Source organism: Dendropsophus ebraccatus, unplaced genomic scaffold, assembly GCF_027789765.1.
Source record: "Dendropsophus ebraccatus isolate aDenEbr1 unplaced genomic scaffold, aDenEbr1.pat pat_scaffold_1374_ctg1, whole genome shotgun sequence".
Classification (NCBI taxonomy): domain Eukaryota; kingdom Metazoa; phylum Chordata; class Amphibia; order Anura; family Hylidae; genus Dendropsophus; species Dendropsophus ebraccatus.
The window spans coordinates 13,537-35,302 of record NW_027208794.1 but is presented as its reverse complement, the minus strand read 5'-3'; the positions used below and the strand labels follow the sequence as shown (position 1 = coordinate 35,302).

General features: G+C 50.1%; 10 non-coding genes and 4 pseudogenes across 10 annotated transcripts; all 14 read right to left on the bottom strand.

Annotated features, from left to right (window-relative positions):
* Nucleotides 1-366: 366 nt before the first annotated feature.
* LOC138775120 (U2 spliceosomal RNA) lies at nt 367-557 on the bottom strand. The gene has a single exon (XR_011360499.1). It is a non-coding gene; the product is annotated as a U2 spliceosomal RNA (small nuclear RNA).
* A 963-nt stretch (nt 558-1,520) lies between these two features.
* LOC138775132 (U2 spliceosomal RNA) lies at nt 1,521-1,712 on the bottom strand. Its single transcript, XR_011360510.1, has one exon. It is a non-coding gene; the product is annotated as a U2 spliceosomal RNA (small nuclear RNA).
* Nucleotides 1,713-2,678: 966 nt separating this feature from the next.
* LOC138775131 (U2 spliceosomal RNA) lies at nt 2,679-2,870 on the bottom strand. Its single transcript, XR_011360509.1, has one exon. It is a non-coding gene; the product is annotated as a U2 spliceosomal RNA (small nuclear RNA).
* Nucleotides 2,871-3,837: 967 nt separating this feature from the next.
* On the bottom strand, nt 3,838-4,027 carry LOC138775133 (U2 spliceosomal RNA). The gene has a single exon (XR_011360511.1). It is a non-coding gene; the product is annotated as a U2 spliceosomal RNA (small nuclear RNA).
* A 975-nt stretch (nt 4,028-5,002) lies between these two features.
* LOC138775119 (U2 spliceosomal RNA) lies at nt 5,003-5,193 on the bottom strand. Its single transcript, XR_011360498.1, has one exon. It is a non-coding gene; the product is annotated as a U2 spliceosomal RNA (small nuclear RNA).
* A 969-nt stretch (nt 5,194-6,162) lies between these two features.
* On the bottom strand, nt 6,163-6,353 carry LOC138775118 (U2 spliceosomal RNA). Its single transcript, XR_011360497.1, has one exon. It is a non-coding gene; the product is annotated as a U2 spliceosomal RNA (small nuclear RNA).
* Nucleotides 6,354-7,320: 967 nt separating this feature from the next.
* On the bottom strand, nt 7,321-7,511 carry LOC138775145 (U2 spliceosomal RNA). Its single transcript, XR_011360514.1, has one exon. It is a non-coding gene; the product is annotated as a U2 spliceosomal RNA (small nuclear RNA).
* Nucleotides 7,512-8,481: 970 nt separating this feature from the next.
* Nucleotides 8,482-8,693, bottom strand: LOC138775136 (U2 spliceosomal RNA; annotated as a pseudogene).
* Nucleotides 8,694-11,105: 2,412 nt separating this feature from the next.
* LOC138775144 (U2 spliceosomal RNA) lies at nt 11,106-11,296 on the bottom strand. Its single transcript, XR_011360513.1, has one exon. It is a non-coding gene; the product is annotated as a U2 spliceosomal RNA (small nuclear RNA).
* Nucleotides 11,297-12,258: 962 nt separating this feature from the next.
* LOC138775134 (U2 spliceosomal RNA) lies at nt 12,259-12,429 on the bottom strand (annotated as a pseudogene).
* Nucleotides 12,430-17,908: 5,479 nt separating this feature from the next.
* Nucleotides 17,909-18,051, bottom strand: LOC138775142 (U2 spliceosomal RNA; annotated as a pseudogene).
* A 966-nt stretch (nt 18,052-19,017) lies between these two features.
* Nucleotides 19,018-19,208, bottom strand: LOC138775140 (U2 spliceosomal RNA). The gene has a single exon (XR_011360512.1). It is a non-coding gene; the product is annotated as a U2 spliceosomal RNA (small nuclear RNA).
* Nucleotides 19,209-20,162: 954 nt separating this feature from the next.
* Nucleotides 20,163-20,353, bottom strand: LOC138775129 (U2 spliceosomal RNA). The gene has a single exon (XR_011360507.1). It is a non-coding gene; the product is annotated as a U2 spliceosomal RNA (small nuclear RNA).
* Nucleotides 20,354-21,311: 958 nt separating this feature from the next.
* On the bottom strand, nt 21,312-21,484 carry LOC138775135 (U2 spliceosomal RNA; annotated as a pseudogene).
* Nucleotides 21,485-21,766: the final 282 nt, after the last annotated feature.

Below are 21,766 nucleotides of genomic sequence, written 5' to 3'. Positions count from 1 at the left end.
TTAATAACTGCACCTACCTTTCCACCTACCTGCTCGGTCGCTTTGACCGGCTGCAACTGAGCTGCTTGTTGTGCTGGCAGCTGTGTATAGCAGCAAAGCCTTGATGACATCACGTCCCGCGATGACATCACCAGCACTGGCCCGGCAGCCAAGTTGTAAACAACTCTGCCAGTTGGTTGCCATGGCAACAGAGGCCAGCAAGTCTTGGACAAACAAACTTTTCGTAGCCACACTCGGGCTAATTTTTCGGGGTCGGTCCACCTGCGCACAACACACTCGAGGGATGTTTCTTGCAAAACAGTAGTTTCAGGTGCAGCCGGCTTGTTTCCTTCTTCATTCTTTTGCTCTGTTTTTTGCAAACTCATTAGGGGGTGCACTGAACCTGGAGGCACTGCAATACCAGGTCAATGCCTGGAGAGGACAGAGCAAGCTCTTTTTCCATCTCCCTGTTCTAAAAATCCATTTAATATATGGTCCCCAGATAGGGGACGTATCAGATATTAAACTGATAAGAACAGATACTACACTTGATCTTAGCCAAAAGGCCGAGAAGCGATGGCCACAACGGTTTCCCGAAAACTCCCCTTCTCGGACACCACGTCCTTCTTGTTAAGGCGAAGCCAGACATACATACCCTATTATGCGCTCCACCCTCTCAGATGGCGGACCGGACGTGCTTTCACACTGCATCTCCTATTGCCTAGCACTGCCTCTGTCTTCCTTTCTGCTCTCAAATCTGAATAGCTCCACCCCCCAATCACACTGCGTCTGCTTCCACCTGATGGATGGCAGACATACACGTCTCTGTCTCTGTCTCCGTCTCTGTCTGGCATACATGACATGCAGCTAGCTCTTTGGCTGGCTGTCTCTGTAGCTGGCTGGCTGTCTCTGTGGCTGGCTGCCTAGCTGGCTAGCTTATTATTAGTACCTACCTACCTACCTACCTACCTACCTATCTATCTATCTATCTATCTATCTATCTATCTATCTATCTATCTAATCTATCCTATCTATCCTATCTATTCTATCTAATGTATCTAATCTATCTATCAAAGAACATGGAGGGTGAATTCTCCCAGCTGGAGCCGTAGGCAGGCAGCATCAGCAGGATACATCGGCCCGGCCACCAGGAAATCAAATCCAAAGGAAACGGTTTAATAAACTGCACCTACCTTTCCACTACCTGCTCGGTCGATTGACCGGCTGCAACTGAGCTGCTTGTTGTGCTGGCAGCTGTGTATAGCAGCAAAGCCTTGATGACATCACGTCCCGCGATGACTATCACCAGCACTGGCCCGGCAGCCAAGTTGTAAACAACTCTGCCCGTTGGTTGCCATGGCACAGAGGGCCAGCAAGTCTTGGACAAACAAACTTTTCGTAGCCACACTCGGGCTAATTTTTCGGGGTCGGTCCACCTGCGCACAACACACTCGAGGGATGTTTCTTGCAAAACAGTAGTTTCAGGTGCAGCCGGCTTGTTTCCTTCTTCATTCTTTTGCTCTGTTTTTTGCAAACTCATTAGGGGGTGCACTGAACCTGGAGGCACTGCAATACCAGGTCAATGCCTGGAGAGGACAGAGCAAGCTCTTTTTTCCATCTCCCTGTTCTAAAAATCCATTTAATATATGGTCCCCAGATAGGGGACGTATCAGATATTAAACTGATAAGAACAGATACTACACTTGATCTTAGCCAAAAGGCCGAGAAGCGATGGCCACAACGGTTTCCCGAAAACTCCCCTTCTCGGACACCACGTCCTTCTTGTTAAGGCGAAGCCCAGACATACATACCCTATTATGCGCTCCACCCTCTCAGATGGCGGACCGGACGTGCTTTCACACTGCATCTCCTATTGCCTAGCACTGCCTCTGTCTTCCTTTCTGCTCTCAAATCTGAATAGCTCCACCCCCCAATCACACTGCGTCTGCTTCCACCTGATGGATGGCAGACATACACGTCTCTGTCTCTGTCTCCGTCTCTGTCTGGCATACATGACATGCAGCTAGCTCTTTGGCTGGCTGTCTCTGTAGCTGGCTGGCTGTCTCTGTGGCTGGCTGCCTAGCTGGCTAGCTTATTATTAGTACCTACCTACCTACCTACCTACCTATCTATCTATCTATCTATCTATATCTATCTATCTATCTATCTATCTATCTAATCTATCCTATCTATCCTATCTATTCTATCTAATGTATCTAATCTATCTATCAAAGAACATGGAGGGTGAATTCTCCCAGCTGGAGCCGTAGGCAGGCAGCATCAGCAGGATACATCGGCCGGCCACCAGGAAATCAAATCCAAAGGAAACGGTTTAATAAACTGCACCTACCTTTCCACCTACCTGCTCGGTCGCTTGACCGGCTGCAACTGAGCTGCTTGTTGTGCTGGCAGCTGTGTATAGCAGCAAAGCCTTGATGACATCACGTCCCGCGATGACATCACCAGCACTGGCCCGGCAGCCAAGTTGTAAACAACTCTGCCAGTTGGTTGCCATGGCAACAGAGGCCAGCAAGTCTTGGACAAACAAACTTTTCGTAGCCACACTCGGGCTAATTTTTTCGGGGTCGGTCCACCTGCGCACAACACACTCGAGGGATGTTTCTTGCAAAACAGTAGTTTCAGGTGCAGCCGGCTTGTTTCCTTCTTCATTCTTTTGCTCTGTTTTTTGCAAACTCATTAGGGGGTGCACTGAACCTGGAGGCACTGCAATACCAGGTCAATGCCTGGAGAGGACAGAGCAAGCTCTTTTTCCATCTCCCTGTTCTAAAAATCCATTTAATATATGGGTCCCCAGATAGGGGACGTATCAGATATTAAACTGATAAGAACAGATACTACACTTGATCTTAGCCAAAAGGCCGAGAAGCGATGGCCACAACGGTTTCCCGAAAACTCCCCTTCTCGGACACCACGTCCTTCTTGTTAAGGCGAAGCCAGACATACATACCCTATTATGCGCTCCACCCTCTCAGATGGCGGACCGGACGTGCTTTCACACTGCATCTCCTATTGCCTAGCACTGCCTCTGTCTTCCTTTCTGCTCTCAAATCTGAATAGCTCCACCCCCCAATCACACTGCGTCTGCTTCCACCTGATGGATGGCAGACATACACGTCTCTGTCTCTGTCTCCGTCTCTGTCTGGCATACATGACATGCAGCTAGCTCTTTGGCTGGCTGTCTCTGTAGCTGGCTGGCTGTCTCTGTGGCTGGCTGCCTAGCTGGCTAGCTTATTATTAGTACCTACCTACCTACCTACCTACCTACCTATCTATCTATCTATCTATCTATCTATCTATCTATCTATCTATCTATCTAATCTATCCTATCTATCCTATCTATTCTATCTAATGTATCTAATCTATCTATCAAAGAACATGGAGGGTGAATTCTCCCAGCTGGAGCCGTAGGCAGGCAGCATCAGCAGGATACATCGGCCGGCCACCAGGAAATCAAATCCAAAGGAAACGGTTTAATAAACTGCACCTACCTTTCCACCTACCTGCTCGGTCGCTTGACCGGCTGCAACTGAGCTGCTTGTTGTGCTGGCAGCTGTGTATAGCAGCAAAGCCTTGATGACATCACGTCCCGCGATGACATCACCAGCACTGGCCCGGCAGCCAAGTTGTAAACAACTCTGCCAGTTGGTTGCCATGGCAACAGAGGCCAGCAAGTCTTGGACAAACAAACTTTTTCGTAGCCACACTCGGGCTAATTTTTCGGGGTCGGTCCACCTGCGCACAACACACTCGAGGGATGTTTCTTGCAAAACAGTAGTTTCAGGTGCAGCCGGCTTGTTTCCTTCTTCATTCTTTTGCTCTGTTTTTTGCAAACTCATTAGGGGGTGCACTGAACCTGGAGGCACTGCAATACCAGGTCAATGCCTGGAGAGGACAGAGCAAGCTCTTTTTCCATCTCCCTGTTCTAAAAATCCATTTAATATATGGTCCCAGATAGGGGACGTATCAGATATTAAACTGATAAGAACAGATACTACACTTGATCTTAGCCAAAAGGCCGAGAAGCGATGGCCACAACGGTTTCCCGAAAACTCCCCTTCTCGGACACCACGTCCTTCTTGTTAAGGCGAAGCCAGACATACATACCCTATTATGCGCTCCACCCTCTCAGATGGCGGACCCGGACGTGCTTTCACACTGCATCTCCTATTGCCTAGCACTGCCTCTGTCTTCCTTTCTGCTCTCAAATCTGAATAGCTCCACCCCCCAATCACACTGCGTCTGCTTCCACCTGATGGATGGCAGACATACACGTCTCTGTCTCTGTCTCCGTCTCTGTCTGGCATACATGACATGCAGCTAGCTCTTTGGCTGGCTGTCTCTGTAGCTGGCTGGCTGTCTCTGTGGCTGGCTGCCTAGCTGGCTAGCTTATTATTAGTACCTACCTACCTACCTACCTACCTACCTATCTATCTATCTATCTATCTATCTATCTATCTATCTATCTATCTATCTATCTATCTAATCTATCCTATCTATCCTATCTATTCTATCTAATGTATCTAATCTATCTATCAAAGAACATGGAGGGTGAATTCTCCCAGCTGGAGCCGTAGGCAGGCAGCATCAGCAGGATACATCGGCCGGCCACCAGGAAATCAAATCCAAAGGAAACGGTTTAATAAACTGCACCTACCTTTCCACCTACCTGCTCGGTCGCTTGACCGGCTGCAACTGAGCTGCTTGTTGTGCTGGCAGCTGTGTATAGCAGCAAAGCCTTGATGACATCACGTCCCGCGATGACATCACCAGCACTGGCCCGGCAGCCAAGTTGTAAACAACTCTGCCAGTTGGTTGCCATGGCAACAGAGGCCAGCAAGTCTTGGACAAACAAACTTTTCGTAGCCACACTCGGGCTAATTTTTCGGGGTCGGTCCACCTGCGCACAACACACTCGAGGGATGTTTCTTGCAAAACAGTAGTTTCAGGTGCAGCCGGCTTGTTTCCTTCTTCATTCTTTTGCTCTGTTTTTTGCAAACTCATTAGGGGGTGCACTGAACCTGGAGGCACTGCAATACCAGGTCAATGCCTGGAGAGGACAGAGCAAGCTCTTTTTCCATCTCCCTGTTCTAAAAATCCATTTAATATATGGTCCCCAGATAGGGGACGTATCAGATATTAAACTGATAAGAACAGATACTACACTTGATCTTAGCCAAAAGGCCGAGAAGCGATGGCCACAACGGTTTCCCGAAAACTCCCCTTCTCGGACACCACGTCCTTCTTGTTAAGGCGAAGCCAGACATACATACCCTATTATGCGCTCCACCCTCTCAGATGGCGGACCGGACGTGCTTTCACACTGCATCTCCTATTGCCTAGCACTGCCTCTGTCTTCCTTTCTGCTCTCAAATCTGAATAGCTCCACCCCCCAATCACACTGCGTCTGCTTCCACCTGATGGATGGCAGACATACACGTCTCTGTCTCTGTCTCCGTCTCTGTCTGGCATACATGACATGCAGCTAGCTCTTTGGCTGGCTGTCTCTGTAGCTGGCTGGCTGTCTCTGTGGCTGGCTGCCTAGCTGGCTAGCTTATTATTAGTACCTACCTACCTACCTACCTATCTATCTATCTATCTATCTATCTATCTATCTATCTATCTATCTATCTATCTATCTATCTAATCTATCCTATCTATCCTATCTATTCTATCTAATGTATCTAATCTATCTATCAAAGAACATGGAGGGTGAATTCTCCCAGCTGGAGCCGTAGGCAGGCAGCATCAGCAGGATACATCGGCCGGCCACCAGGAAATCAAATCCAAAGGAAACGGTTTAATAAACTGCACCTACCTTTCCACCTACCTGCTCGGTCGCTTGACCGGCTGCAACTGAGCTGCTTGTTGTGCTGGCAGCTGTGTATAGCAGCAAAGCCTTGATGACATCACGTCCCGCGATGACATCACCAGCACTGGCCCGGCAGCCAAGTTGTAAACAACTCTGCCAGTTGGTTGCCATGGCAACAGAGGCCAGCAAGTCTTGGACAAACAAACTTTTCGTAGCCACACTCGGGCTAATTTTTCGGGGTCGGTCCACCTGCGCACAACACACTCGAGGGATGTTTCTTGCAAACAGTAGTTTCAGGTGCAGCCGGCTTGTTTCCTTCTTCATTCTTTTGCTCTGTTTTTTGCAAACTCATTAGGGGGTGCACTGAACCTGGAGGCACTGCAATACCAGGTCAATGCCTGGAGAGGACAGAGCAAGCTCTTTTTCCATCTCCCTGTTCTAAAAATCCATTTAATATATGGTCCCCAGATAGGGGACGTATCAGATATTAAACTGATAAGAACAGATACTACACTTGATCTTAGCCAAAAGGCCGAGAAGCGATGGCCACAACGGTTTCCCGAAAACTCCCCTTCTCGGACACCACGTCCTTCTTGTTAAGGCGAAGCCAGACATACATACCCTATTATGCGCTCCACCCTCTCAGATGGCGGAACCGGACGTGCTTTCACACTGCATCTCCTATTGCCTAGCACTGCCTCTGTCTTCCTTTCTGCTCTCAAATCTGAATAGCTCCACCCCCCAATCACACTGCGTCTGCTTCCACCTGATGGATGGCAGACATACACGTCTCTGTCTCTGTCTCCGTCTCTGTCTGGCATACATGACATGCAGCTAGCTCTTTGGCTGGCTGTCTCTGTAGCTGGCTGGCTGTCTCTGTGGCTGGCTGCCTAGCTGGCTAGCTTATTATTAGTACCTACCTACCTACCTACCTACCTACCTATCTATCTATCTATCTATCTATCTATCTATCTATCTATCTATCTATCTAATCTATCCTATCTATCCTATCTATTCTATCTAATGTATCTAATCTATCTATCAAAGAACATGGAGGGTGAATTCTCCCAGCTGGAGCCGTAGGCAGGCAGCATCAGCAGGATACATCGGCCGGCCACCAGGAAATCAAATCCAAAGGAAACGGTTTAATAAACTGCACCTACCTTTCCACCTACCTGCTCGGTCGCTTGACCGGCTGCAACTGAGCTGCTTGTTGTGCTGGCAGCTGTGTATAGCAGCAAAGCCTTGATGACATCACGTCCCGCGATGACATCACCAGCACTGGCCCGGCAGCCAAGTTGTAAACAACTCTGCCAGTTGGTTGCCATGGCAACAGAGGCCAGCAAGTCTTGGACAAACAAACTTTTCGTAGCCACACTCGGGCTAATTTTTCGGGGTCGGTCCACCTGCGCACAACACACTCGAGGGATGTTTCTTGCAAAACAGTAGTTTCAGGTGCAGCCGGCTTGTTTCCTTCTTCATTCTTTTGCTCTGTTTTTTGCAAACTCATTAGGGGGTGCACTGAACCTGGAGGCACTGCAATACCAGGTCAATGCCTGGAGAGGACAGAGCAAGCTCTTTTTCCATCTCCCTGTTCTAAAAATCCATTTAATATATGGTCCCCAGATAGGGGACGTATCAGATATTAAACTGATAAGAACAGATACTACACTTGATCTTAGCCAAAAGGCCGAGAAGCGATGGCCACAACGGTTTCCCGAAAACTCCCCTTCTCGGACACCACGTCCTTCTTGTTAAGGCGAAGCCAGACATACATACCCTATTATGCGCTCCACCCTCTCAGATGGCGGACCGGACGTGCTTTCACACTGCATCTCCTATTGCCTAGCACTGCCTCTGTCTTCCTTTCTGCTCTCAAATCTGAATAGCTCCACCCCCCAATCACACTGCGTCTGCTTCCACCTGATGGATGGCAGACATACACGTCTCTGTCTCTGTCTCCGTCTCTGTCTGGCATACATGACATGCAGCTAGCTCTTTGGCTGGCTGTCTCTGTAGCTGGCTGGCTGTCTCTGTGGCTGGCTGCCTAGCTGGCTAGCTTATTATTAGTACCTACCTACCTACCTACCTACCTACCTATCTATCTATCTATCTATCTATCTATCTATCTATCTATCTATCTATCTATCTAATCTATCCTATCTATCCTATCTATTCTATCTAATGTATCTAATCTATCTATCAAAGAACATGGAGGGTGAATTCTCCCAGCTGGAGCCGTAGGCAGGCAGCATCAGCAGGATACATCGGCCGGCCACCAGGAAATCAAATCCAAAGGAAACGGTTTAATAAACTGCACCTACCTTTCCACCTACCTGCTCGGTCGCTTGACCGGCTGCAACTGAGCTGCTTGTTGTGCTGGCAGCTGTGTATAGCAGCAAAGCCTTGATGACATCACGTCCCGCGATGACATCACCAGCACTGGCCCGGCAGCCAAGTTGTAAACAACTCTGCCAGTTGGTTGCCATGGCAACAGAGGCCAGCAAGTCTTGGACAAACAAACTTTTCGTAGCCACACTCGGGCTAATTTTTCGGGGTCGGTCCACCTGCGCACAACACACTCGAGGGATGTTTCTTGCAAAACAGTAGTTTCAGGTGCAGCCGGCTTGTTTCCTTCTTCATTCTTTTGCTCTGTTTTTTGCAAACTCATTAGGGGGTGCACTGAACCTGGAGGCACTGCAATACCAGGTCAATGCCTGGAGAGGACAGAGCAAGCTCTTTTTCCATCTCCCTGTTCTAAAAATCCATTTAATATATGGTCCCCAGATAGGGGACGTATCAGATATTAAACTGATAAGAACAGATTTTTTTTTTTTTTTTTTTTTTTTTTTTTTTTTTTTTAAAGTTGATTATCAAAAAGGATAACAACCAATTTTATTAAAAAACAAAAGCTTACAACAACAAAAAATAACTTTGCAAACAATACACAAAACAAACAAAGAAAAAATTCTATCTTCTACACATACAAAGAAACAAAACTATCATATAACTTTATACCAGAAAAAAACAAAAAACCCCAACAAATTATATTACCCTCTCAAACCACCCTTAAATGCAAGATACGTCAATACACGGAACATACTAGGTGATATAGAACGTGTCTCTTCTACTCGCTTTCTTATATGAGCAGGTACATTATAGAACTCAAAGAACCCTTTTATATCTTTTATCATGCTGTCTTTTGCTTTTTCCTCTACTCTGCCGTAAAAACTCCTCCTTTCTAGCGAAGCTATATGCTCCCAATCTTCCAGAGACACAACCTCCTGATCCCTTCTTCCTTCCTCTGAAGGTGACCTAACTATCTTTTTCTTTTTTTCCCCCTCTCTAGGAGTCTCCTCTACCTCTCTGGGAGCCCTTCTAACTGCAGGCTCTATATTTTCCTCCCGCCGCAGACTATCACTTTCTCCAACTACTACCTGACCCTCCTCCTTCTCCTTCTCCTCCTTCTCCTCCTTCTCCTCCTTCTCCCTCCCCCGCTTCTTTCTAAGTGGACATGCCGCATACAGGTGGCCATCATTCCCACATAAGTGGCAAACCTTCTGTTTCTCACAGGAATCAGCTGAATGTCCTTCCGTTTGGCATTTTGCACAAAACAATACCGTACAATGCTCTTTCACATGTCCATATTTTTTTCATTTACGACAAAACTCTTCCATTCCCGAATAGAACAAGTCTCCATTGACAGTTCCAATTTTGAAACGGCCTGGAGGCACACAAATCTTTCCATTTTCCATTTCTTTAAACTTCACAGCGAACCTCCACTTCATTGTCCATATCCCGAACAAGTTCAAGATTTTCCCCTTGGAAACAACTTCCTCGCAGTACTGCGCCAGGAACAACGAAATTTCCTCCTCATCCACATAAGGGCTGTATATCCGCACAGTTATCAGTCTTTGTCGCCTCGGAAAATGAGATATTATATCAATACCATTCAGTATAGCATTTCCCTTACAACATTCAGTCTTACCCATCAGATAACTGTAATCCTCTTCTGAAGTTAGTACCAGGTCGTACACTCCACGCTTTGGAAATTCCAGCAGGGCCAGGATCTGACTCCTCTGCAAACCGAAAAGCTTGAAGAAAATCTCCTCCACCAGGAAAACAAGTCCCCGCTCTTTCTTTCCAGGGTCTCTCAGTATAAAACGACATCCATTTCTGATCTTTGCATATCCCGGGACTTCCTCTGCCGTAGTTCCATCCGCATTTATCGCTTCCATTTTCCAGGTATCGCCAACACACCATACAGGAACAGGAGCACCTCCCTTGCCAGGCAAGTAGGTGGGATCACTGATCTTAGCCAAAAGGCCGAGAAGCGATGGCCACAACGGTTTCCCGAAAACTCCCCTTCTCGGACACCACGTCCTTCTTGTTAAGGCGAAGCCAGACATACATACCCTATTATGCGCTCCACCCTCTCAGATGGCGGACCGGACGTGCTTTCACACTGCATCTCCTATTGCCTAGCACTGCCTCTGTCTTCCTTTCTGCTCTCAAATCTGAATAGCTCCACCCCCCAATCACACTGCGTCTGCTTCCACCTGATGGATGGCAGACATACACGTCTCTGTCTCTGTCTCCGTCTCTGTCTGGCATACATGACATGCAGCTAGCTCTTTGGCTGGCTGTCTCTGTAGCTGGCTGGCTGTCTCTGTGGCTGGCTGCCTAGCTGGCTAGCTTATTATTAGTACCTACCTACCTACCTACCTACCTATCTATCTATCTATCTATCTATCTATCTATCTATCTATCTATCTAATCTATCCTATCTATCCTATCTATTCTATCTAATGTATCTAATCTATCTATCAAAGAACATGGAGGGTGAATTCTCCCAGCTGGAGCCGTAGGCAGGCAGCATCAGCAGGATACATCGGCCGGCCACCAGGAAATCAAATCCAAAGGAAACGGTTTAATAAACTGCACCTACCTTTCCACCTACCTGCTCGGTCGCTTGACCGGCTGCAACTGAGCTGCTTGTTGTGCTGGCAGCTGTGTATAGCAGCAAAGCCTTGATGACATCACGTCCCGCGATGACATCACCAGCACTGGCCCGGCAGCCAAGTTGTAAACAACTCTGCCAGTTGGTTGCCATGGCAACAGAGGCCAGCAAGTCTTGGACAAACAAACTTTTCGTAGCCACACTCGGGCTAATTTTTCGGGGTCGGTCCACCTGCGCACAACACACTCGAGGGATGTTTCTTGCAAAACAGTAGTTTCAGGTGCAGCCGGCTTGTTTCCTTCTTCATTCTTTTGCTCTGTTTTTTGCAAACTCATTAGGGGGTGCACTGAACCTGGAGGCACTGCAATACCAGGTCAATGCCTGGAGAGGACAGAGCAAGCTCTTTTTCCATCTCCCTGTTCTAAAAATCCATTTAATATATGGTCCCCAGATAGGGGACGTATCAGATATTAAACTGATAAGAACAGATACTACACTTGATCTTAGCCAAAAGGCCGAGAAGCGATGGCCACAACGGTTTCCCGAAAACTCCCCTTCTCGGACACCACGTCCTTCTTGTTAAGGCGAAGCCAGACATACATACCCTATTATGCGCTCCACCCTCTCAGATGGCGGACCGGACGTGCTTTCACACTGCATCTCCTATTGCCTAGCACTGCCTCTGTCTTCCTTTCTGCTCTCAAATCTGAATAGCTCCACCCCCCAATCACACTGCGTCTGCTTCCACCTGATGGATGGCAGACATACACGTCTCTGTCTCTGTCTCCGTCTCTGTCTGGCATACATGACATGCAGCTAGCTCTTTGGCTGGCTGTCTCTGTAGCTGGCTGGCTGTCTCTGTGGCTGGCTGCCTAGCTGGCTAGCTTATTATTAGTACCTACCTACCTACCTACCTACCTATCTATCTATCTATCTATCTATCTATCTATCTATCTATCTATCTATCTAATCTATCCTATCTATCCTATCTATTCTATCTAATGTATCTAATCTATCTATCAAAGAACATGGAGGGTGAATTCTCCCAGCTGGAGCCGTAGGCAGGCAGCATCAGCAGGATACATCGGCCGGCCACCAGGAAATCAAATCCAAAGGAAACGGTTTAATAAACTGCACCTACCTTTCCACCTACCTGCTCGGTCGCTTGACCGGCTGCAACTGAGCTGCTTGTTGTGCTGGCAGCTGTGTATAGCAGCAAAGCCTTGATGACATCACGTCCCGCGATGACATCACCAGCACTGGCCCGGCAGCCAAGTTGTAAACAACTCTGCCAGTTGGTTGCCATGGCAACAGAGGCCAGCAAGTCTTGGACAAACAAACTTTTCGTAGCCACACTCGGGCTAATTTTTCGGGGTCGGTCCACCTGCGCACAACACACTCGAGGGATGTTTCTTGCAAAACAGTAGTTTCAGGTGCAGCCGGCTTGTTTCCTTCTTCATTCTTTTGCTCTGTTTTTTGCAAACTCATTAGGGGGTGCACTGAACCTGGAGGCACTGCAATACCAGGTCAATGCCTGGAGAGGACAGAGCAAGCTCTTTTTCCATCTCCCTGTTCTAAAAATCCATTTAATATATGGTCCCCAGATAGGGGACGTATCAGATATTAAACTGATAAGAACAGATTTTTTGATTGAAAATATCTTTATTACAATCAGTCGTCGTCAGGCATACATAAACTGTGACGCAGCACAGTTCAATAAATAAGACACTACATACTCAGCACCATGGTACAACATACAGCACAGGCTCCCTACGCTATACATCATACCACCCGCTACACTAACATTCCCGCATACCTTAACAATCCTAAAACAACAAACAATAAAGCAATACAGACAAGTGATGGGGTAAGGGGGGTGGGAAAGAGGGGGGTAGGGAGGGGAAATCACAGGCCCGAAGCTTTATTGAAAGACAACACAACACAAGGGGAGAGGGGGAAGGAGAGGGGTATCAATCCTCTTCTTCCTGGTCCGATCTGTCCATGATGGAATAGTCTCTGAGCAGGCTGTGGACCAGCCTGCGGCAGTCCAGAAAGGACATCCTCTCCTTCTTCAGAATGAGGCGGTTCCTGGCAAGCCATATAGCGTCCTTAAAACAGTTCATAAGGCGCCAGGCCTCCCGGGTTGCCTCATCGCCGAAATTCCCAGGGAACAGGCCGTACAGCACCGCGCAGTGCGTTAGCCTGTTCCTGGGCACACAGTCACTGAGTTCAAGTTCCAGGGCGTCCAACAGGCCCTGAGCAAACGGACACTGCCAAAAGAGGTGCGAAAGATGTTTCCTCCACGAAGGGGCACCGGGGGCAGTACCGCGTTTTGCACAGGTTGCGGGCATGCATGAATGACCTCAAAGGCAGTCCCCCCTGAATGGCCATCCAAGACAAGTCCTTGTGCCCGTTGGTCAGCTTCGCCGAAGCCACATTTAGTCCATACAGTCTCTGCGGTGGCCGCAGTGAGCCCTGGAACGAGCTCCATAGAGTCCTGTGCTCTGATGAGCTTGTGGACAGTTTTTGGCTTCCACAAGTCGGGCTTGAGTCCCTCCAGTTGGTGTTCCCTCACAAACTTGACGACGCCCCCGTAGAACCAGGGAGTGTGCCAGTTGTAAGGGATGGAGCTGTCCCACTTGTCCCAGCTCAGACCCCTCCAGAGGGGGAGGAGGAACAGGCGAGACATGGACCTGCCCGCAGAGCCATTCTTTCTGTTGCAGAGTCCTCCGCACACAGTCACATACGAAGGCTGCCCGCAGCAAGGTAGGGATATCCGGAACACCTTTTCCGCCCTTGCGGGGTTCCTTGTACATCACGGAGCGCTTCACTCTGTCCATTTTGGAGCCCCAGATGAAACAAAACACGGTCCTGGTGATGGCCCTGCAGACGGTGACATGGGGGGGCCAGGCCTGTGCGGTGTACTGGAGCACAGGCAGAACTTCGTTCCTCAGGACCAATGCTTTGCCCTCAATGGTGAGGTGTCTGAGGCTCCACAGCCCGATCTTCGTATTGACCTTAGCCAATCGCTCTTCCCAGGACTTGAGGGCCGCGCCTTCCTTTCCGAACCAGACTCCAAGGATCTTGATGAAGTCCGGTTTGATGGTAAACGGGAAGGGGGCGGAGGAAGCCAGGTGCCACTCCCCGAAGAGCATAGCCTCCGACTTCCCGCAGTTGACCTTTGCCCCTGAAGCCTTTCCGAACTTCTCGCAGGTCTGGACGAGTGCGGTCACCGAACGCTGGTCAGCGCAGAAGACGGTCACGTCGTCCATGTACAGCGAGCACTTGACCTCGTGTCGATCGGGTCCGGGTACGGTGATCCCTCTGATCTCTCCGTTCTGCCGTATAGCCTCCGCGAAGGATTCTATAACACAAACAAAAAGGAGAGGTGAGAGAGGGCAGCCTTGTCTGACCCCAGAAAGAACCGGAAAGGGGTCAGTCTTCCAGCCGTTCACCAGTACCCTGCTGAAAATATCAAAATACATCACGTTAACAAAACGACAAAACATATCACCAAGTCCTAACCTACGCAGTGCCCTGCCCATGAACTCGTGAGAGACCCGGTCGAAAGCCTTCTCCTGATCAAGGCTGACCAGGGCCGCGTGTGCACGGCGGCTTTGGATGTAATGGACCGTGTCCCTCACTAGGGCGAGGCTGTCTGCGATCCTGCGGCCGGGAATGCCACAGGTCTGGTCCAGATGGACGACCTGACCGATGACCTTCTTCAGCCGGTTGGCCAGCACCTTGGCGAGGATCTTGTAGTCCACGTTCAAGAGAGAGATGGGACGCCAATTTTTCAAGTCACATCTCTCCCCCTTCCGCTTATACAGGATCGTGATCATACCCTCCCTCAACGACGGAGGCATTCTGCCCTCCACCACCATCTCCTCGTACAGCTCCAACAGGTCCGGGCAAATGAGATCCCCCAGCGCTACATAGAGCTCCGCTGGGAGACCATCACTGCCCGGGGTCCTGCCAGGCCTAAAGGATTTAGCGGCAGAGAGCAGCTCCCCCACCGTCAAGGGGGCGTCCATGGCCGACGCACCTGCGGGATCAACAACGTTAGTGATACCTGACAGGAACTCGTCGGCCACTTCGGAGTCGGTGGTCTTCGGGGCGTAGAGGCTGCGGTAGAAGCTAGTGACAACCCCCATCACGTCCTCTTTGCCCTTCCGCAAACTTCCGGTCTCATCCCGCAGCTCAGTCAGGGGCGTGTGGCCGGCGTGGAGTTTCCTGAAAAAGAACGAGTTACATTTCTCACCCTTCTCCAGGTTCTCCACCTTGGAACGGAAGACGATTCGCTTGGATTCCTCCTCAAAGTGCCTTTGCAAGCTCTTTTTGGTCTCCTCCAGCTCCTCCTTCACGTCCCAGCCGCACCGGAGAAGGTCTTGCAGTGACCGCAGCTCGCGCTGCAGCCTCCTGAAGTCCCTCTTTCTTCCGCACGCCTGTTGACGACTCTTGGCCTGAAAGAAACTGCGAAATTGAACCTTAACAAATTCCCACCAATCACTAACACGCTCAAACATACATTTATCGTTGCGCCATACGATGTAGGCCTCTCTAAGCTCCTCCAGAACCTCCTCCTGAGCCAGTAGAGCACAATTCAGCTTCCAAGAGCCTGGGCCAGATGGGAAACCATGGCCCAGAACCCCTTGAAACAGAATGGCCCTGTGGTCAGAGAAGAAGCAGGGAACCATAGAGTGCCTAGTCTGCCTGACTGCTCGAGAGGCAAACACAAAGTCAATCCGAGAACGGAGCGAGCCATCGGGGCGGCTCCATGTATAATTAACAGAGCCGTTCCCGATGGACCCAACAACGTCCTGCAAGGATGCTTCAGTCACCATCTCGATGAGCAGTTTGGATGTGACATCCAACTTGACAGATGTCCCAGAACTGCGTCCGTCCGCTTCAATGGGGCAGTTGAAGTCCCCACCCAACACTACAGCCCTGGAGGTTGCGAGCTGGGCCCGCAGGGCCTGGAATAGTTCCAGACGCGCACCCTTCTCAGGAGAGGCATACACATTGATGAGCCTTACGGGCTCCCCCGCCCAAGAGCCGTCTGCAATTAGCAATCTGCCACAGACAAGCTCCTGAACAGAATCAAGTGTAAAGTTGCCTCCCCTGATCAGGATGGCGACCCCTGCGGACTTACAGTCGCCCCCGCCGGACCAGTAGGAGGGACCGTGGGACCACTGCCTGGCCAGATGGTTGTAGGACCTAGAAGAGGACAGAGCACATTCCTGCAACATATACACATCGCACAACTGAGCATTTAAAAACGAAAGAACTGTCTGGAATCTAGACCTATCTCTCATACTCCGCACATTTAAGCTAAAGATGGAAAGATTAGCCATGGGGAGAAAAGAAAAGGGTTAGTCACAGACTCATACGATACCACTCCGGTCGGGCGGATCCTCTTCTTCGGGGCCCGCCGGCCCGACCCATTCCCGTATGCACTCCTCCAGCGCCTCTTTCAGGTGTGCATTCTCTGGGACGTCCTCGAAGTCGAAAGCCTCCGGTTCGTCGACCAGATTCTCCACCACCTGATCCATGTCGCTTTCCTCCGGGAGGTCATCTTCGCAGACCTCGATGATCTTTTTCTTGGAGGTCTCAGCCGATGGGCTGTCCCTCACTTTCCTCTTCCTGTCGGGAACCACTGTGGGGACAAGAGGGGGAAAATCCTCCAAGGAGAGAACCACAGCAGCGGGAGGAAAGGTTAGTGCTGCTGGGTTGGGGGAGTGGGGTGGGAGGGTGGGGGTAGGGGCGGGGGACAGGGGACCCACTGAGGCAATGGGATAGGGGAGGGATTCCTCAGTGGGGGTGGGCGGGGAGGGAGAGGGGGGAGGGGGGGAAGGAGGGGAGGGGGAAGGGGTAGGGAGGGCGGGGGTGGGGGGAGGGTTAGGGGCCGTCGTCCTCTTACCCTCCTTCTTCTTCTTCTCCTTCTCCTTGGGCTTCTGCGCTGCTTGGGCTACGGCCGGCTGCTGGCCGGTCGGAGCTTTGGCAACCACGGATGCCCACGTTCTCTTTTCCCTCTGGGGGCAGGCCCTGTAGCTGTGGTCCGCATGGCCGCAGAGGTTGCAGGTTTTTGCCTTCGGACAGTCCTTGGTCCCATGCCCCGGCACTCGGCAGACTCTACAGGAATCTTCGCTGCAGTCCTTCGCCTGATGACCCTTCTTGCTGCATCTCCTGCAGATCTGCGGCATATCCGGGTAATAGATGAAGCCTGGAGCGTCACCCAAAGAGAAAGCCTGAGGCAGGTGCTGGAAACCGTCGTCCGATGACTCATCCCTGTTGAGCCTCACGACCACCGACCACTTGCCAGTCCAGAATCCAAGGCTGCTCAGGATCTTGGAGGGTTCCTTGACCACTGTGCAGTACCTTGCGAGGAATGTGGCGATGTCCTTGCCTGGGATGTACGGGTTAAGGATTGAAACCGTCACCCGCCTCTCCTCCCTTTGGATTAAGCAGTTGCTTACAAAGCGAGAGAAAGGGGATTCGGGCCTCGCTGCCTTTACCGCCTCCCAGTACCTCCTGCAGGTGTTGAAGGAGGCAAATGTCACATAGAAGATCCCAGTGAAGAAGAAAATGCTGAGGGTTTCAGCCTTGGAGAAACCCTGGTCCAGGACCATCTTCTTAGGCGAACACATCCTCAGACATGTCCGGCTCTCTACCATCCACCTTCTTCAGTCGCATGGCCACCGTAGTGCGCATCCAGGGCCGCAGTGTAGGGACGCCTGGATCCGCAGCCTTGCTGGTCGTCGGCTGAGCTGGGGCGGCAGAGGAAGAGGCATCCACGACCCGGGCCTCCTGGCTCTTCCTCGCTTCCTTCTGCTGGGTCTTCTTCATCTCCGGTGCTGGTGCTGAAGAGGCCATCGCTTCTCCCTGGTCGAGCTCTTTCCTGGTGGGCGGAGCTATGCAGATCCTCGTCGAAGGGGGCGGAGAGATGCAAATCCTCGTCGCCGGCTTCTTCGGGGTTCAGCGTCGTCCTTCTCGGGGTTCCGGGGCGTCTTCGTCGATCGTTCGTCGGCAGGCGGGATCGAAGTGGTTCTCCGGTCAAACCGTCGGGCACAGGACAATCGAGCAGCAGGCCGAGAGGAAGGTTCACTCTCGTTCCTGGGGAATAGCCCTACACCCAATAGCTGCAGTGAGCTTAAGACGAATTAAATCGCCGATGCCCAAAGGCCGAGTGCAGGGGGTACCCCAGGACCTGAGCCGTCAAGTCAAGGCAGTTCAGTAAGACAAGATACTACACTTGATCTTAGCCAAAAGGCCGAGAAGCGATGGCCACAACGGTTTCCCGAAAACTCCCCTTCTCGGACACCACGTCCTTCTTGTTAAGGCGAAGCCAGACATACATACCCTATTATGCGCTCCACCCTCTCAGATGGCGGACCGGACGTGCTTTCACACTGCATCTCCTATTGCCTAGCACTGCCTCTGTCTTCCTTTCTGCTCTCAAATCTGAATAGCTCCACCCCCCAATCACACTGCGTCTGCTTCCACCTGATGGATGGCAGACATACACGTCTCTGTCTCTGTCTCCGTCTCTGTCTGGCATACATGACATGCAGCTAGCTCTTTGGCTGGCTGTCTCTGTAGCTGGCTGGCTGTCTCTGTGGCTGGCTGCCTAGCTGGCTAGCTTATTATTAGTACCTACCTACCTACCTACCTACCTACCTATCTATCTATCTATCTATCTATCTATCTATCTATCTATCTATCTATCTAATCTATCCTATCTATCCTATCTATTCTATCTAATGTATCTAATCTATCTATCAAAGAACATGGAGGGTGAATTCTCCCAGCTGGAGCCGTAGGCAGGCAGCATCAGCAGGATACATCGGCCGGCCACCAGGAAATCAAATCCAAAGGAAACGGTTTAATAAACTGCACCTACCTTTCCACCTACCTGCTCGGTCGCTTGACCGGCTGCAACTGAGCTGCTTGTTGTGCTGGCAGCTGTGTATAGCAGCAAAGCCTTGATGACATCACGTCCCGCGATGACATCACCAGCACTGGCCCGGCAGCCAAGTTGTAAACAACTCTGCCAGTTGGTTGCCATGGCAACAGAGGCCAGCAAGTCTTGGACAAACAAACTTTTCGTAGCCACACTCGGGCTAATTTTTCGGGGTCGGTCCACCTGCGCACAACACACTCGAGGGATGTTTCTTGCAAAACAGTAGTTTCAGGTGCAGCCGGCTTGTTTCCTTCTTCATTCTTTTGCTCTGTTTTTTGCAAACTCATTAGGGGGTGCACTGAACCTGGAGGCACTGCAATACCAGGTCAATGCCTGGAGAGGACAGAGCAAGCTCTTTTTCCATCTCCCTGTTCTAAAAATCCATTTAATATATGGTCCCCAGATAGGGGACGTATCAGATATTAAACTGATAAGAACAGATACTACACTTGATCTTAGCCAAAAGGCCGAGAAGCGATGGCCACAACGGTTTCCCGAAAACTCCCCTTCTCGGACACCACGTCCTTCTTGTTAAGGCGAAGCCAGACATACATACCCTATTATGCGCTCCACCCTCTCAGATGGCGGACCGGACGTGCTTTCACACTGCATCTCCTATTGCCTAGCACTGCCTCTGTCTTCCTTTCTGCTCTCAAATCTGAATAGCTCCACCCCCCAATCACACTGCGTCTGCTTCCACCTGATGGATGGCAGACATACACGTCTCTGTCTCTGTCTCCGTCTCTGTCTGGCATACATGACATGCAGCTAGCTCTTTGGCTGGCTGTCTCTGTAGCTGGCTGGCTGTCTCTGTGGCTGGCTGCCTAGCTGGCTAGCTTATTATTAGTACCTACCTACCTACCTACCTACCTATCTATCTATCTATCTATCTATCTATCTATCTATCTATCTAATCTATCCTATCTATCCTATCTATTCTATCTAATGTATCTAATCTATCTATCAAAGAACATGGAGGGTGAATTCTCCCAGCTGGAGCCGTAGGCAGGCAGCATCAGCAGGATACATCGGCCGGCCACCAGGAAATCAAATCCAAAGGAAACGGTTTAATAAACTGCACCTACCTTTCCACCTACCTGCTCGGTCGCTTGACCGGCTGCAACTGAGCTGCTTGTTGTGCTGGCAGCTGTGTATAGCAGCAAAGCCTTGATGACATCACGTCCCGCGATGACATCACCAGCACTGGCCCGGCAGCCAAGTTGTAAACAACTCTGCCAGTTGGTTGCCATGGCAACAGAGGCCAGCAAGTCTTGGACAAACAAACTTTTCGTAGCCACACTCGGGCTAATTTTTCGGGGTCGGTCCACCTGCGCACAACACACTCGAGGGATGTTTCTTGCAAAACAGTAGTTTCAGGTGCAGCCGGCTTGTTTCCTTCTTCATTCTTTTGCTCTGTTTTTTGCAAACTCATTAGGGGGTGCACTGAACCTGGAGGCACTGCAATACCAGGTCAATGCCTGGAGAGGACAGAGCAAGCTCTTTTTCCATCTCCCTGTTCTAAAAATCCATTTAATATATGGTCCCCAGATAGGGGACGTATCAGATATTAAACTGATAAGAACAGATACTACACTTGATCTTAGCCAAAAGGCCGAGAAGCGATGGCCACAACGGTTTCCCGAAAACTCCCCTTCTCGGACACCACGTCCTTCTTGTTAAGGCGAAGCCAGACATACATACCCTATTATGCGCTCCACCCTCTCAGATGGCGGACCGGACGTGCTTTCACACTGCATCTCCTATTGCCTAGCACTGCCTCTGTCTTCCTTTCTGCTCTCAAATCTGAATAGCTCCACCCCCCAATCACACTGCGTCTGCTTCCACCTGATGGATGGCAGACATACACGTCTCTGTCTCTGTCTCCGTCTCTGTCTGGCATACATGACATGCAGCTAGCTCTTTGGCTGGCTGTCTCTGTAGCTGGCTGGCTGTCTCTGTGGCTGGCTGCCTAGCTGGCTAGCTTATTATTAGTACCTACCTACCTACCTACCTATCTATCTATCTATCTATCTATCTATCTATCTATCTATCTATCTATCTAATCTATCCTATCTATCCTATCTATTCTATCTAATGTATCTAATCTATCTATCAAAGAACATGGAGGGTGAATTCTCCCAGCTGGAGCCGTAGGCAGGCAGCATCAGCAGGATACATCGGCCGGCCACCAGGAAATCAAATCCAAAGGAAACGGTTTAATAAACTGCACCTACCTTTCCACCTACCTGCTCGGTCGCTTGACCGGCTGCAACTGAGCTGCTTGTTGTGCTGGCAGCTGTGTATAGCAGCAAAGCCTTGATGACATCACGTCCCGCGATGACATCACCAGCACTGGCCCGGCAGCCAAGTTGTAAACAACTCTGCCAGTTGGTTGCCATGGCAACAGAGGCCAGCAAGTCTTGGACAAACAAACTTTTCGTAGCCACACTCGGGCTAATTTTTCGGGGTCGGTCCACCTGCGCACAACACACTCGAGGGATGTTTCTTGCAAAACAGTAGTTTCAGGTGCAGCCGGCTTGTTTCCTTCTTCATTCTTTTGCTCTGTTTTTTGCAAACTCATTAGGGGGTGCACTGAACCTGGAGGCACTGCAATACCAGGTCAATGCCTGGAGAGGACAGAGCAAGCTCTTTTTCCATCTCCCTGTTCTAAAAATCCATTTAATATATGGTCCCCAGATAGGGGACGTATCAGATATTAAACTGATAAGAACAGATTTTTTTTGATTGAAAATATCTTTATTACAATCAGTCGTCGTCAGGCATACATAAACTGTGACGCAGCACAGTTCAATAAATAAGACACTACATACTCAGCACCATGGTACAACATACAGCACAGGCTCCCTACGCTATACATCATACCACCCGCTACACTAACATTCCCGCATACCTTAACAATCCTAAAACAACAAACAATAAAGCAATACAGACAAGTGATGGGGTAAGGGGGGGTGGGAAAGAGGGGGGTAGGGAGGGGAAATCACAGGCCCGAAGCTTTATTGAAAGACAACACAAC